Source organism: Neofelis nebulosa, chromosome 3, assembly GCF_028018385.1.
Source record: "Neofelis nebulosa isolate mNeoNeb1 chromosome 3, mNeoNeb1.pri, whole genome shotgun sequence".
In the NCBI taxonomy this organism is placed as follows: Eukaryota; Metazoa; Chordata; class Mammalia; order Carnivora; family Felidae; genus Neofelis; species Neofelis nebulosa.
Window position 1 is genome coordinate 62356414 of NC_080784.1, and position 13649 is coordinate 62370062.

The 13649-nt window shown below is 35.1% G+C and overlaps 1 non-coding gene across 1 annotated transcript; it reads left to right on the plus strand.

Annotated features, from left to right (window-relative positions):
• The first annotated feature begins 3797 nt into the window (after positions 1 to 3797).
• Positions 3798 to 3870, plus strand: TRNAV-UAC (transfer RNA valine (anticodon UAC)). The gene has a single exon. It is a non-coding gene; the product is annotated as a tRNA-Val (tRNA).
• The last annotated feature ends 9779 nt before the right edge of the window (positions 3871 to 13649 follow it).

Sequence of the window (13649 nt, forward strand, 5' to 3'; positions counted from 1 at the left end):
GGTTCTTGTTTTTCTTGGTACAATTTCATATAATATTTCAAAGTGTAACATACGGCTGGGTTAATGGAATAGTTCATTTTTTTATGCTTTATTTGGTTTTTATCTTTAATTTTTTTTATATTTATTTATTTTTGAGAGAGACAGAGCACAAGTGGGGTAGGGGCAGAGAGAGAAGGAGATGCAGAATCCGAAGTAAGCTCCAGGCTCTGAGCTGTCAGCACAGAGCCCAACGTGGGGCTCAAACTCAGAAACCGTGAGATCATGACCTGAGCTGAAGTCAGATGCTTAACTGACTGAGTCACCCAGGCACCCCTAGTTTTTGCTTTATCACATCCAGTGTGGAGTAGATAATGAGAGACTGATTTCCACTCAACTTAATAGAGTTATTGGCAATAATAGTGAAAATCATGGCTCCCTCCTGCCCATACTCTTCCCCACTCTCACCCCCAGGAGTAAGTAAATAGTATTTGTTGGGTAAATATATATTTTTAAGTTATATGTTTAAAATAATAAGTTTCAAAATGCTATTGATTCTAAAAGAATTGCAGTTTTAAAATTTTTCTAAGGTTTTATATGATAAACAAACCTGCTGAATATTATTATTGTTGTTTTTGTTGTTGTTGTTGAGGAATAGTCTGGCTTTTCATATTTTTTTTAAATTTTGTTTTCATGTTTATTTATTTTTGAGAGAGACAGAGACAGAGTGCGAATGGGGGAGGGGCAGAGAGAGTTTATGTGAAGCCATGAGATCATGACCTGAGCCGAAATTGGACGCTCAACCGACTGAGCCACCCAAGCGCCCCCATATTTTTTTATGGCTTAGAAAATATAACCTAAATTTAAAAACTCAACAAAGTACATAACACTGTACATAACAGATCTTAAGCACCTCAATTAGTCTGAACTACTTTAAAAGTTAAGCAAATAAGACAGATACTAAGCTCATGTACTAATTATAACTTACATGCTTATAATCACCTACAAAGTCAAACATTGTTATCATCTAAAAATACATATGGAAATATGAAAACAACATAAACAACTTGAAAACAAGTGAGACAATGGAATTGAAAGGGTTTTTTCCCTAATAATTGGCAGTAGTATCTGTCCGTCTGTATAACCTGTGTCTTTAAACTATACATGAAAAATTCTGTTCATGATTTGTCCAGTAACAGTTCTACAATATCAACCTAGTAAAAGACAATTTGTCATTGAACTATACAGGTAGATATTTACAACATCCCAGAGTGGAAATTATTTACAATAAGGATAAGGATCATATACTACATCATTGAAATTTGCCAGGTGAAATTTTCTGGGACAAAGCAGGAAAAAATGGGAACTTCAAAATTTTACTGAAAGAAAAACTTCACCCTAAATCATCTATAACAGGGTTTACTCCAAAACTCCTTGAGGAAGAGCATGATGCCATCTTTACATCTTAACAACATAAGGACAAATTACTTATGACTGAGTTTGCACCATATGGAAAAAAAGGTTTTCATAAACAGGAGACTGTCAAATAGAAAAAATTAAAAAAATATATACTGATTCATTGGGAAGCGTATGAACTTAATATAGTTTCTAGAATTCAAAAAAAGTTTACTGATATAAATGGTGCAACGATATAAAAAGAGTACAGTGATTGCAACTCTCAGAAACATAAATTTTACAGACGTGAACTCCATCATACACAGTCAACTAACATTTAAAAAGGAACCAGGAACATCTAGTGAGAAAGTATGGTCTCTCCAGTAAATGTTGGTGGGAAAAATGGATAACTGCAGGCAAAACAACAATAACAACAAAGCAATTAGACTCCTTTCTTACACCACTCACAAAAATAATTAGCTCAAAATGATCAAAGATTTAAACATAAAGCCTAAAAACTAAAACTCCTAGAACAAAACATAGGGAAGAAGTTACTTGACATTGGTTTAGGAGATGGTATTTTTAGATATCATCAAAGAACAAGCAACAACAACAATAAAATCAACAAGTGGCACTACATCTAACTTCAAAGCTTCTGCACATCAAGGGAAATCATCAACAAAATGTAAAGACAACTTACACAAATGGAGAGAATATTTGCAAACCATAAATGTGATAAGGGGTTAATACCCAATATCTATAAGGAACTCCTGCAACTCAACAACAATGAAATCCAATTAAAAATAGGCAAAAGAACTAAAAAGCTTTTTCCAAAGAAGACATTCAAATCGCCAACAGGCATATGAAAAGTTGCTCAACATCACTCATCATCAGGGAAATGCAAATCAAAACCATGATGATATAGCTCCTCACACCTGTAAGAATAGCTATCATCATGAAGACAGGAGGTAACAAGTGCTGGTGAGGATGTGGAGAAAAGGGAACCATCATGCACTGTTGGTGGGATTGTAAACTTGTTTAGCCACTATGGAGAATAGCAAGAATATTTTTCAAAAAATTAAAAATAGAACAACCATTCTATCCATCAATGCCACGTATGGGCATATATGCAAAGGAAATGAAAACACGTTACCAAAGAGACATAGGCAGTATCATTCACAATAGCTAAGGCGTGGAAGACACAAGTTGTTTTCTAAGTGTCCATGAATAGATGAATGGGTAAAGAAATGGGGGTAAGTAGATATACAATAGAATACTAACCAGCCAAGAGGAAAAAAAAAAGACCTGCCATTTGCAACATGGAAGGAACTTGACTACATTATGTTAAGTGAGACAAGTAAACAGGGAAAGAAGAAAAAGATTATTGTATCTCCCATATGTGATATCTAGTGAAATGGTGGTTTCCAGGGACTGAAGTTTGGAAGAACAGGAGAGATGTTTAAGGTTACATATTTGCAAATGGTATATAAATAAGTCTTAGAGACCTCTACACAGCACAGTAAGTACAGACAATAAAATTGTACTATAAAACTTAAACTTGCTAAGTTTTGTTCTGAAAAAGAGAAGAAATGATAATTATGCAACACAACAGCAGTATTAGCTAATGCTGAAACGACAATCATACTGAAATCAATCAATACATTGTAATTGTACTATAAAACTTAAACTTGCTAAGTTTTGTTCTGAAAAAGAGAAGAAATGATAATTATGCAACACAACAGCAGTATTAGCTAATGCTGAAACGACAATCATACTGAAATCAATCAATACATTGTATAACTTTAAAATTGCACATAATGTTGTATACCAAATACATCTCAATAAAAAATAATGAGATGTTTGTCAACAGAAAGGGGATATCTATATTCTAGCAAATTAATTTATTCTGACATAATTGCAGAAGAATTAAACATCTATGTTTTGTTAAGAGAAAAGCAATCACAAATATATACTGACCAAAATAATGAAAACTACCAGACCATAGTAAAAATAGTATGTTTGAAACTTCAATCAGAAATCACCTTCTGAATCAGTTTATTATTCTCAAAAAAAGCAATAAAATTATTTATGAGTTACCATAGTAATTTCTTATGTTAAATGTGCAAGACATTTTGATTGTTCAAATGACTTGTGTCTAATAAGAATTACTTATTATTCTTAAATGGAAGAAATAACTGCCACACTGAACAGATCTAAAAGTACAATCTAAAATTTATAGGAAGGCACACAAAGAAAGTCCCGAAGCATCTGTAAATATAAGTATCACAGAAATATACAGAATAGAGTCACATACATCATTTTGGTTAACATAGGTTTCCTACTTCCCAATTCTAAGTGTTGTAGCATTTATAATTTCTCCTCAACACTATAAAATGTGCCAACATAAAATAACATTTTAGTCTTTAGTTTCCATGGTGTAGTGGTTAGCACATCTGCCTTACACACAGAAGACCCTGGGTTCGATTCCCAGGGGAACCATGAAGTTACCTTGGCTTCCATAAAAGAAATTTTAGGAGGTGCCTGGGTGGCTCAGTCAGTTAAGCATCCGACTTCAGCTCAGGTCATGATCTTGCAGTTCATGAGTTTGAGCCCTGCTTTGGGCTCTGTGCTGACAGCTCAGAGTCTAGAGCCTGCTTCAGATTCTGTGTCTCCCTCACTGTCTGCCCCTCCCCCACTTACTCCCTCTCTCTCTCTCTCAAAAATAAATAAACATTAAAACTTTTTTTTAAATAATATTTGAGTCCTACACTGTCTTTTTGTAGCGTAGTCTTAGCCAACAAACCAAACAAATGTGTTCTAAAATTTTTACAAATCTAATTTTATATTATTGAAATCAGTAAAAAATGATAACACATGAAAATAGTTAAATGAAACACAAAATCAATATAAGTGACTTAAATTTTCTTCTAATTTAGTTTATCTATTCAAATATTCTGATACGAATAATCAAGAACTGAGTATATTCTAATAAATAAATAAAAGTCTTCTACACTCTTCATGGAGATTTTTACTACAAGAAAATAATTATTAGGATTATCTTTGGTTTTGTATTGTATATTCCCTACAATTACTATGATGTTGGAAAAAATGCACATATTAAATAGTGTATATGTGTGTGTATGTTTTGTTGAGAATTTAAAATTATACCTGCAGATTGTTTAAATTAAAATTTATCCTCTTGAATATTGCTTGAATTAAAATTTCAAATGAAATAATGAGTGTAAACATGTCCAACTTAGGGCTTGGCAAGTAGTGAGTATTATGAACATTGCCTGTTCTTATTTTTACCTGTAGATTGGAGGATCTCTGTCTTATATACAAATAGACCAAGAGTAGATAGAGCTCAAGGCTCTATGCCTACACCTTTGTGAACACACAGCAGGAGTAGAGGACTTCAACTCTTTTGTGGATGAGTAAAAAGCAACAGAGGCAATTATGATGAGTAAACAAAAAAATGCATAGTTTATGGAAAATTACAGTGCATGGGAAAAAGAGAACTTTGGTACATGCTGTTCACTCTACCTGGAAAGCTTTTTCACTATATATTCCTGTATGTTCCCTTTTCTTATTAAGATCTCACCTTAAATATCACCATCTCAGAAATGCCTTTGTGGATAACCCCATCTTCTGCTACTATTCTCTTTTCCCTTATCTTGCTTTATACTTCTTTTCTGCTATTAGTTATGGCTGGTTGGCCATTTTAAATCTATTAGTTATGGCCATCTTGGCTATCTATCTACCTATCTATCTATTATATATCTATCATTTATCTATCTAGATTTATTTCTTCCCACTAGTACATGAACCTTTATAGCAGGACTATTTTTTATTGTTCAGTGTCTTATTGTATCTTTATTGTTTAATGTCCAATATACAGAAAATCATCTTCACAAGGTAAGTACCACGTAAACATTTCTTTAGTGAATGGATGAATGTATATCATTTGAAAGAAGCATATTATAGTTTCTGCTCTATATTAGTCAAAGGCAAGAGTTACACTTAAGACAAGGATCTGGCCAATACACACATCATATAGATGTATTTGCAATTAAGTATGGCTAACACTTACTATCAAATATAGGACAAATTTTGCACTATGAACTGCACATGTATTATATTTCTTCACGGTGCCCCAATGACGCAGGTAATGGTTAGATTCCTATTTGGCCAACAAGAAATGAAGCTTAGAGAAGTTAAATAACTTGCCCAGTTAGCAAGTGAAAGAGCCAAGATAAGTATTTTGTATCCAATTTTATTTCAGAGATAAAGAGATACACAGATGAACAATGCTACAAATCCACCCTACACCAAGAAGAGCGATTAAAAATCACATCCTTCCGTGATGGCTCAATAGCACCATTTTCACATACAAAGACAAAAATATTAGAGAGTGCGCTTGGAATCATGACCCACTTAATGCCAGATCAAAGAGTTATGTGTATTAGCTAATTAGGAACTAAACAAAGGTCTTTAAATCCTCTAATGTGTTTTAGATAGAAATTAGCAAACCCATTGCCAAATTGCTGGTTTATTTGCCTGAATGGTCGGTTTTTTGTTTTTTTTTTTTTTGCTATTAATAACCAGTGTAAAAATATTGAAAGCCTTTAAAAATCAATGACTATTGCTCCTGTGTAATCATCAGGCTGAAGACCATATAGAACTACATCATAGATTTTCAATAAGGTGGTAATTGTGGACAAAACTGTAAAGGCAATTTACTCAGCAGTGATGTATTTCATAATACCTGTGCTCACTGAGAATTCTTACCATCTGCTTTTTTTTTTCAAATGTAGGGCTGAAAAATTGGAGATTATTGATTGGAGTTAATAAACTATTAAGATTTTATGATAGTAACCAGCAATAAGTAATTACCCATTCTATTTAACAAACAGGTATTTCTTATTCAAAATACAACTGGCCAAGAGAAACTGATTATCTGCTTGGCATCTTATGAGTTGAGTGAGAAAGTGTTTATTTCTGATCCTCATTTTAAAATATGAAAATTATGAAGTGCAATTATCAATTCCATCATCATAAATTATACAGTATGTATGTGATATCAATCACTGGGACACATGTATAGTTTCTAGATTGAAATTATCTCTAGAGGAATGGCGCAGATAAGCCAAACATTAAAAGAATGTCAGCTGTGGTTAGAGAGATACCATGTAATTTTAACTATTTTCCTTGCTTTGAAAATACGAGATATGTGGAAATAGTGAATAGATTCAAAAATTAAGTAACTTTTGATCTTATGAGAAACAGGTTTTCCTTACCAATCATTAACTCTCCTTCCCCCCCGCTTCCACTTTACTATCTACCTCTCATTAACTCAAACTAAGCTTCTTGGTTAAATACCATTTTATCAGCAATTGATAATGTTGGTTACTAACTCCTTCCAAGCATTTCTTTCCACTAGTATTTCTAACACCACACCATACTGATTTTCCTCTTAAAGCCATAGTTTTCCTCTTCCTCTTTTGAAGTTTTGCCTTTTTTTTTATCAGGTCATTAAATGCTGACATTCCTCAAGTTTGGGTCCTAGAATTACTCTTCATTATATTTACCATTTTCAAGATGCAGGAGTCAACATCTACCTATATATACACTATTCGTGAATGTATATTCTAGCCCAGAAATTTTCTATTAGCACCAGGCTTATATTACAACTTTTCATAGGCAATATAAATTTCTTTATTTCAAAAATGAATTTATGATGTTAGTTCCAAGTCTCATCAATTTCTCGTGATACTCATCTTACTAAGTGGTATCACTCTCAATCCCGTCACTCAGTCTTTCTCTCCTCTAATTCCCCATCTTTGGTGCATCACCAAACAAGGAAATATTCTATCCTACACCTTGATTCTTTTTATTGATTCCATTTCTATCACAATCATCCTAGCCAGTCTCTCCTCTGATTTATCAAAATAGTCTTCAAGCTATTAGCAGCCATGTCTGCACTGTTCCTTCCTCCAAGTTCCTCTCTACAATGCAACTAACATGATTATTCCTGAACTCAGGGCTAATAATGCTAGTACCTTGCTTAACTCCCTTCGATGGCTTCCCAGTAGGCTTTATTCAGGGAAACAGAAAAAGCAATAGGTATTCAAACAGAAATGATTTAATTCAAGAAATTAAAGCTTGCAAACTAGAAGAGCAAACATTGTGATGATCAATAGTTTAGCTACAGGAAAAGGCTACTACATCTAGTATTGGGGACATAAAAAGGAAAAGTATCACAAGACTTTAGGGACTCAGAAGAGGGGTACTACTGGAGTCTTGATCAGATTTCTGACAGGAAGCTTCATGCAGCTGATGCAAAAAGTGCCAGTAGAATTTTGGATCCCACTGCCGCTGCCACAATGCTGATGGAAAACTAGAAAACAGGAGGAGAATCATAACTTTCTTCTTCCTCCCTTCCAATCTCCCTCTAGCCTGCTTTCCTAAGGGCAGAGTTTAATAGAAAGCACTGTGCCCCCAAGAACTATATTGTAGTTTGTTCTGACTGCTGTATCAAAAATAGCATAGACTGGATGGCATATAAACAACAGAAATTTATTTCTCACAATTCTGAAGGCTAAAAATTCCAAGATAAAGTTGCTGAAAGATTCAGTGTCTGGTAAGGGCCTGCTTTCTAGTTCACAGAGTACTGTCTTCCTGGTGTATCCTCACATGATGGAAGGTGCAGAGAAGCTCTCTGGAGTCTCTTTTATTAAAGCACTAACCTCATTCACTTCCCAAAGGATCCACCCCCAAATGCCATTACACTGGGGGTTAGAATTTCAACAAATGAATGGGAGAGGGACACAGATACTTAAGTTATAGCATTTCTTCCTTGGATCCTCAAAATTAATGTGCTCCTCCCATGCAAACTACATTCACTCCATCCCAGTAGCCCCCAAATTCTTGACTTATTTCAGCATCAACTCAAAATTCAGAAGTCCAGTCTCATTTAAATATCATCTAAATCAAATAGAGGTGAGAGTCAAGATGCTTTTCATCCTGAGGCAAAATTCCTCTTTACTTGTGAAACTAAACAAGTTATGTGTCTCTAAAACAAAATGGTGGGAAAGGCATAGGAGAGACATTCCCATTAAAAAGGGAAGAAATAGGAAAGAAGAAAGGAGTGAGAGATCCCACAAAAGTCCAAAACTGAATGCAGCAAACAACATTAAATTGTGAGGCCCAAGTATCATCTTCCTAGGCTCAATGCTCTGCCTTCCAGGCCCAGTGGATTGACAAGATCACCCCTTCAGTTCAGCCAGATGGCCTCCCAGTGGTTCTGTGCCCTGCCACAGCTCTTTATTGGGAGTTTGTGTTCACAATTGTGCCAAGCAGCCCTATTCTTCGAAATCTAGGTGCTGGCAGCATACCTCCATAGCTTGTGACCTCGAAACACCAGTCAAGATTATATTATAAAGATGCCACCAAAGTTTCCTGTATGCACCCTCCTCACAATGGCCCATATTGCACAGGGGCCCTTTAGAGCCCAAACATGAATAGCCAAGGAACATGGTACCTGAAACATGAGGTGGCACTGGGCAGAACCAGTCCCGCAGATGCCAGCAACCCCTCCTCAGCAACCACTTTGCCCGCATCCCCCAATATCCCCATCTGCCCACTCCCCCTCCCACATATACCCCACCCCTACAACACACACAGTGTGAACCTGTGATGGGAGCGTAACCCCTGATGGATCTCTAAATTGTCTTCAGGGTCATCCTTGCCCTGTCTTGAAGAATAGCTCCTGGCTTCCGTTGAGGTAGTGGATTCACACTAATCTATCAAAAGTTCCTCATTATTTTTAATATGGCTAGCCTGTGAATTTTCCAAATCTTTAAATTCTGCTTCCTTTTTGATTAATAGTTCCATCTTTAAATCATCTTTGTCTTCTTGAATTTTACTACAACCAGTCAGAAGGAACGAGGTTTCTCCTCAACACTTTGCTTAGACATTTTCTTAGCCAAATATTTCAAGTTCTACCCCACAAAACACTAAGACAGGAACATAACTCCGGCAAGTTCTTTGCCACTTTATAACAAGAATCACATTTCTTCCCGTTTCCAACAACGTTCCTCATTTCTGTGTGAGACATCATCAGAATAGCTTTTACTGTTCATACTTCTGTCAACATTCTGTCCAAGGTCCTTTATTCTTTAAGCAGATGGAAGCTTTCTTTCCAGCTCTCCTCTATTCTAATGAACTCTACCAGAATCACCTTTCATCGTCCATTCACAACAATGCAGACCTTTTTCTAGCATGCACCTCAAAAACTCTTCCAACCTTTATACCTACTACCTAATTCCACAGCCTTTTTTATGTGTTTTATGTATTATCACTGCAATGCCCCACTTCTGGTACCAATTTCTATCTCAGCCTCTTCTGCCTGCTATAGCAAAAATATCAGACTGGGTGCCTTATAAACAACAGAAATTTATTTCTCACAATCCTGGAGGCTAAGGAGTCCAAGATCAAAATGCTGACAGATTCAGTGTCTGGTGAGAGTCCAACTTCCTGGTTCAAAAATTGGTCATCTTACTTTTCTAAAGAAGATATCCATATGGCCAATAGGCACATGAAAAGATGCTCAACGTCACTCCTCATCAGGGAAATACAAATCAAAACCACACTGAGATATCACCTCACGCCAGTCAGAGCGGCTAAAATGAACAAATCAGGAGACTATAGATGCTGGAGAGGATGTGGAGAAACGGGAACCCTCTTGCACTGTTGGTGGGAATGCAAACTGGTGCAGCCACTCTGGAAAACAGTGTGGAGGTTCCTCAAAAAAATTAAAAATATATCTGCCCTATGACCCAGCAATAGCACTGCTAGGAATTGACCCAAGGGATACAGGAGTGGTGATGCACAGGGGCACTTGTACCCCAATGTTTATAGCGGCACTATTAACAATAGCCAAATTATGGAAGGAGCCTAAATGTCCATCAACTGACGAATGAATAAAGTAAGATGTGGTTTATATATACAATGGACTACTACTTGGCAATGAGAAAGAATGAAATCTGGCCATTTGTAGCAATGTGGATGGAACTGGAAAGTGTTATGCTAAGTGAAATAAGTCAGGCAGAGAAAGACAGATACAACATGCATTCACTCATGTGTGGATCCTGAGAAACTTAACAGAAACCCATGGGGGAGGGGCAGGGGGAAGTTACAGAGAGGGAAGGAGGAAACCATAAGAGACTCTTAAATGCTGAGAACACACTGAGGGTTGATGGGGAGTGGGGGAGAGGGGAAAGTGGGTGATGGGCATTGAGGAAGGCACCTGTTGGGATGAGCACTGGGTGTTGTATGGAAACCAATTTGACAATAAATTATATATATAATTATATATTTATTATATAAATTATATAAATTACATTATTATACAATTTATTATATTTTATATATTACATTTATATATTATTATATAAATTATATATGTGTGTATATATATATATATATATGTATATATATATATATATATATATATATATATATATAAAGATTGGTCATCTTCTCCCTGAGTTTTCACATGGTAGGAAATAGTGAGGGAGCCCTCTGGGAGTCTCTTTAATAAGGGCAATAATTTCAACTTTACACCCATGACCCTTATAATTACCTCCCAAATTCTGTAACTCCCAATATTGTCACGAACCAGACTCCAAGAGTTGACCTTTACCACCCCTCCACCTGCTTGTATGTATATACAAACCTTTATCCTACATTTTTCCTTAAGCTTTTCTTTCCAGCTTATCTTTTAACTCAAGCCAAAAGACCTGAAAAACACAGCATCCCATGATGAAAACTGAAACTACCCCTCCAACAGTAATGACTGCCTGGATGAAGAGCCCCAGCCAGCCCAGACCACCCAGACCAGTTTGAATTTAACTCTCAACTCATGCCTATGCAGATAGACCATGGAGTGTGACCTGTAGAGTGACCAACAGTTACCTTTACCTTCTTATTTTACTAAAATCTCTGCCAATGGAGGAGCACAGGCTTATTTACATAACATGCAATGTACGTATAGGCATGTTTCCTTAGGGTGCACGTGCAACATTATGCTTACCTCTATATATGATGAGAAGACTCCCCATTCTAAATGTTCATCCTAACCCCAAATTAAAGGAACCATTCACCTTTGCTCATGGAGTCGCAGCTTTGGAAGTTATTCCCTGTTATCTCTTAATTTGCCATAAATAAAGTTTACTTTGTGCAACAACTCCACGTGATGTAGTTTCTCTCTGTGGCTCACAAAGAAGCAAACACAATTCGGTTACAATACCATCACGCTTTGGGATAAGATTTCAACATATAAATTTTGTGTGTAGGGGGAAAGGAAGGAACACATGTTCAGTTTTCTGCAGACCCTGATAGGAAACAGTGAGAAACATGTTCCTTTTCCCAAGAATAAATAGCAAATAAAAAACTACCTGTTTATGATTTTGAAAAGAAATTTTAATGAAGTTTTTAAGAGCTGATATTGCACATAAGGACAAGGAAAAAGTCATATTTGTAGCATTGACCAAAACTACGGTTACCATAGTAACTGCCACCTCTCCGCCTTATCTACCACCAATTTCCGTGATTCCTTTCCCATGTTAACTAAGGGTCAAGTTTGGAAACAGTAAGAATCAATCATGTTACTTCCCTTGATGTATTTTTGAATATGATTAAATAACCATCTAGTGCCTTCCAATAAAATAAAATTGAAAATAATGTTTATATATAGGTCTTATTTATGTGGTTGTGTAATTCAGTTTTGCTTTGTCTGGTTCCCACAGGCGAAGGTAAAATTTCTTCACTGAGAGATAAAATGATCACTCTAAATTTCTTGGAGCTGTACTTTAGTGATATATGACAGTTTTCATTAGTGGAAGCAGTGCTTAATAGATATAAAAATTAAACTGTTGCAGCCTAAAATTTTCCTTGATATCATGAAAATTTAATTGCAGAAAATTTTAAGTGGGATGAAAGGCAAAATTATGCTGGAGGGTGATATTATTAATAACATTTTCCTCATTAGAAAGCCAGGAAAAAATGTCATAATTATATATTAAAACCAATTTAAAGATGTTCCCTTTCGTTGTACTGCCAAAGTACAAAAAGATATAGAAATTAATTGTACTCAAAGCAAAAAGCAAAGTAGAAAGGTTTGTCAAAAGGAGGTTTATATCTTCAGGACTTATTCAAAAATTTAATGAAGGATTACAGCCGGGACTTATAAAAAAATAAAGCACTCTGTGTGGATTTAGCCTGAGAAAAATCATTTTAGACTGGAACACTGATGACTTAAGGATTTTAGGATTTAAGCTGTTCACTTTTTTATGTGTGTTAAGATTATTTTATAATACTTTTATTAAACTTTGTCTGAACTATTAAAGAATCATTTGCCAAAACAATTTTCCAGTATTGTCCAGCTTTGTAGTGATTTTCCCTTTGATTTTGAAGATTAGAAGTCTCTCCTTCCTTTCACTAAAACTGAAAATATTTTCTTTTCAGTTCACCTCACTTTTAAAAAAAAATATTAAAGCTGCTAAAGAAATGATTACCTTAATTTTTAATAGACAATTATTTTTCATGGCACCAACAATCAGTTCACTTAAACATTGCCTGTCTCTGTGACTTATATTAATAACATTGTGGATATCTATTAGGGTTCCGATTTTTTAAAAATTGATAAGCACTTTTTACCCTTATTATTTGCTCTTGATTATGTTTGAGAAACTTAAATATTTTATTTTAAAAACTAACATTTTTAAAGAAAACGTTTAAATTATTTTCTCATATGGGTATATAAATGTATGTTAGATACTAAGAAAATAAAGAAGAAAAAATTCACTGGTAGAATGAGTGGTTTGGTGGTAAGTAAAACTTTGGGACCCTCCTAATCTAAGTATTGGATTTAGACTCATAACAGATTTTAATACAAGGACGGAATTTTCCTCTATTTCAATGTAAAAAAACAAGTATTTCATATTTGGTTATTTCTGCTATTGTCGCTTCTTTAATATCATTGCTTATTAGAAGATGGCACTCAATTTGCATTTAAAAATTTTAAGACTGATTTTCACCAAGTATGAGACATCTGCAGACTCTCTGCTGAGACTGTCAGCATTGCAAACAATCAGAGTAGACATATTATACATCTGCCATCCTTTATAATCTAAACTGCTGCGAGAAGGAAAATGCATTTATATTTCATAATGAAAAGGAAGTGTCTGAATGTCATCTACTACACACAAAAGATTGCT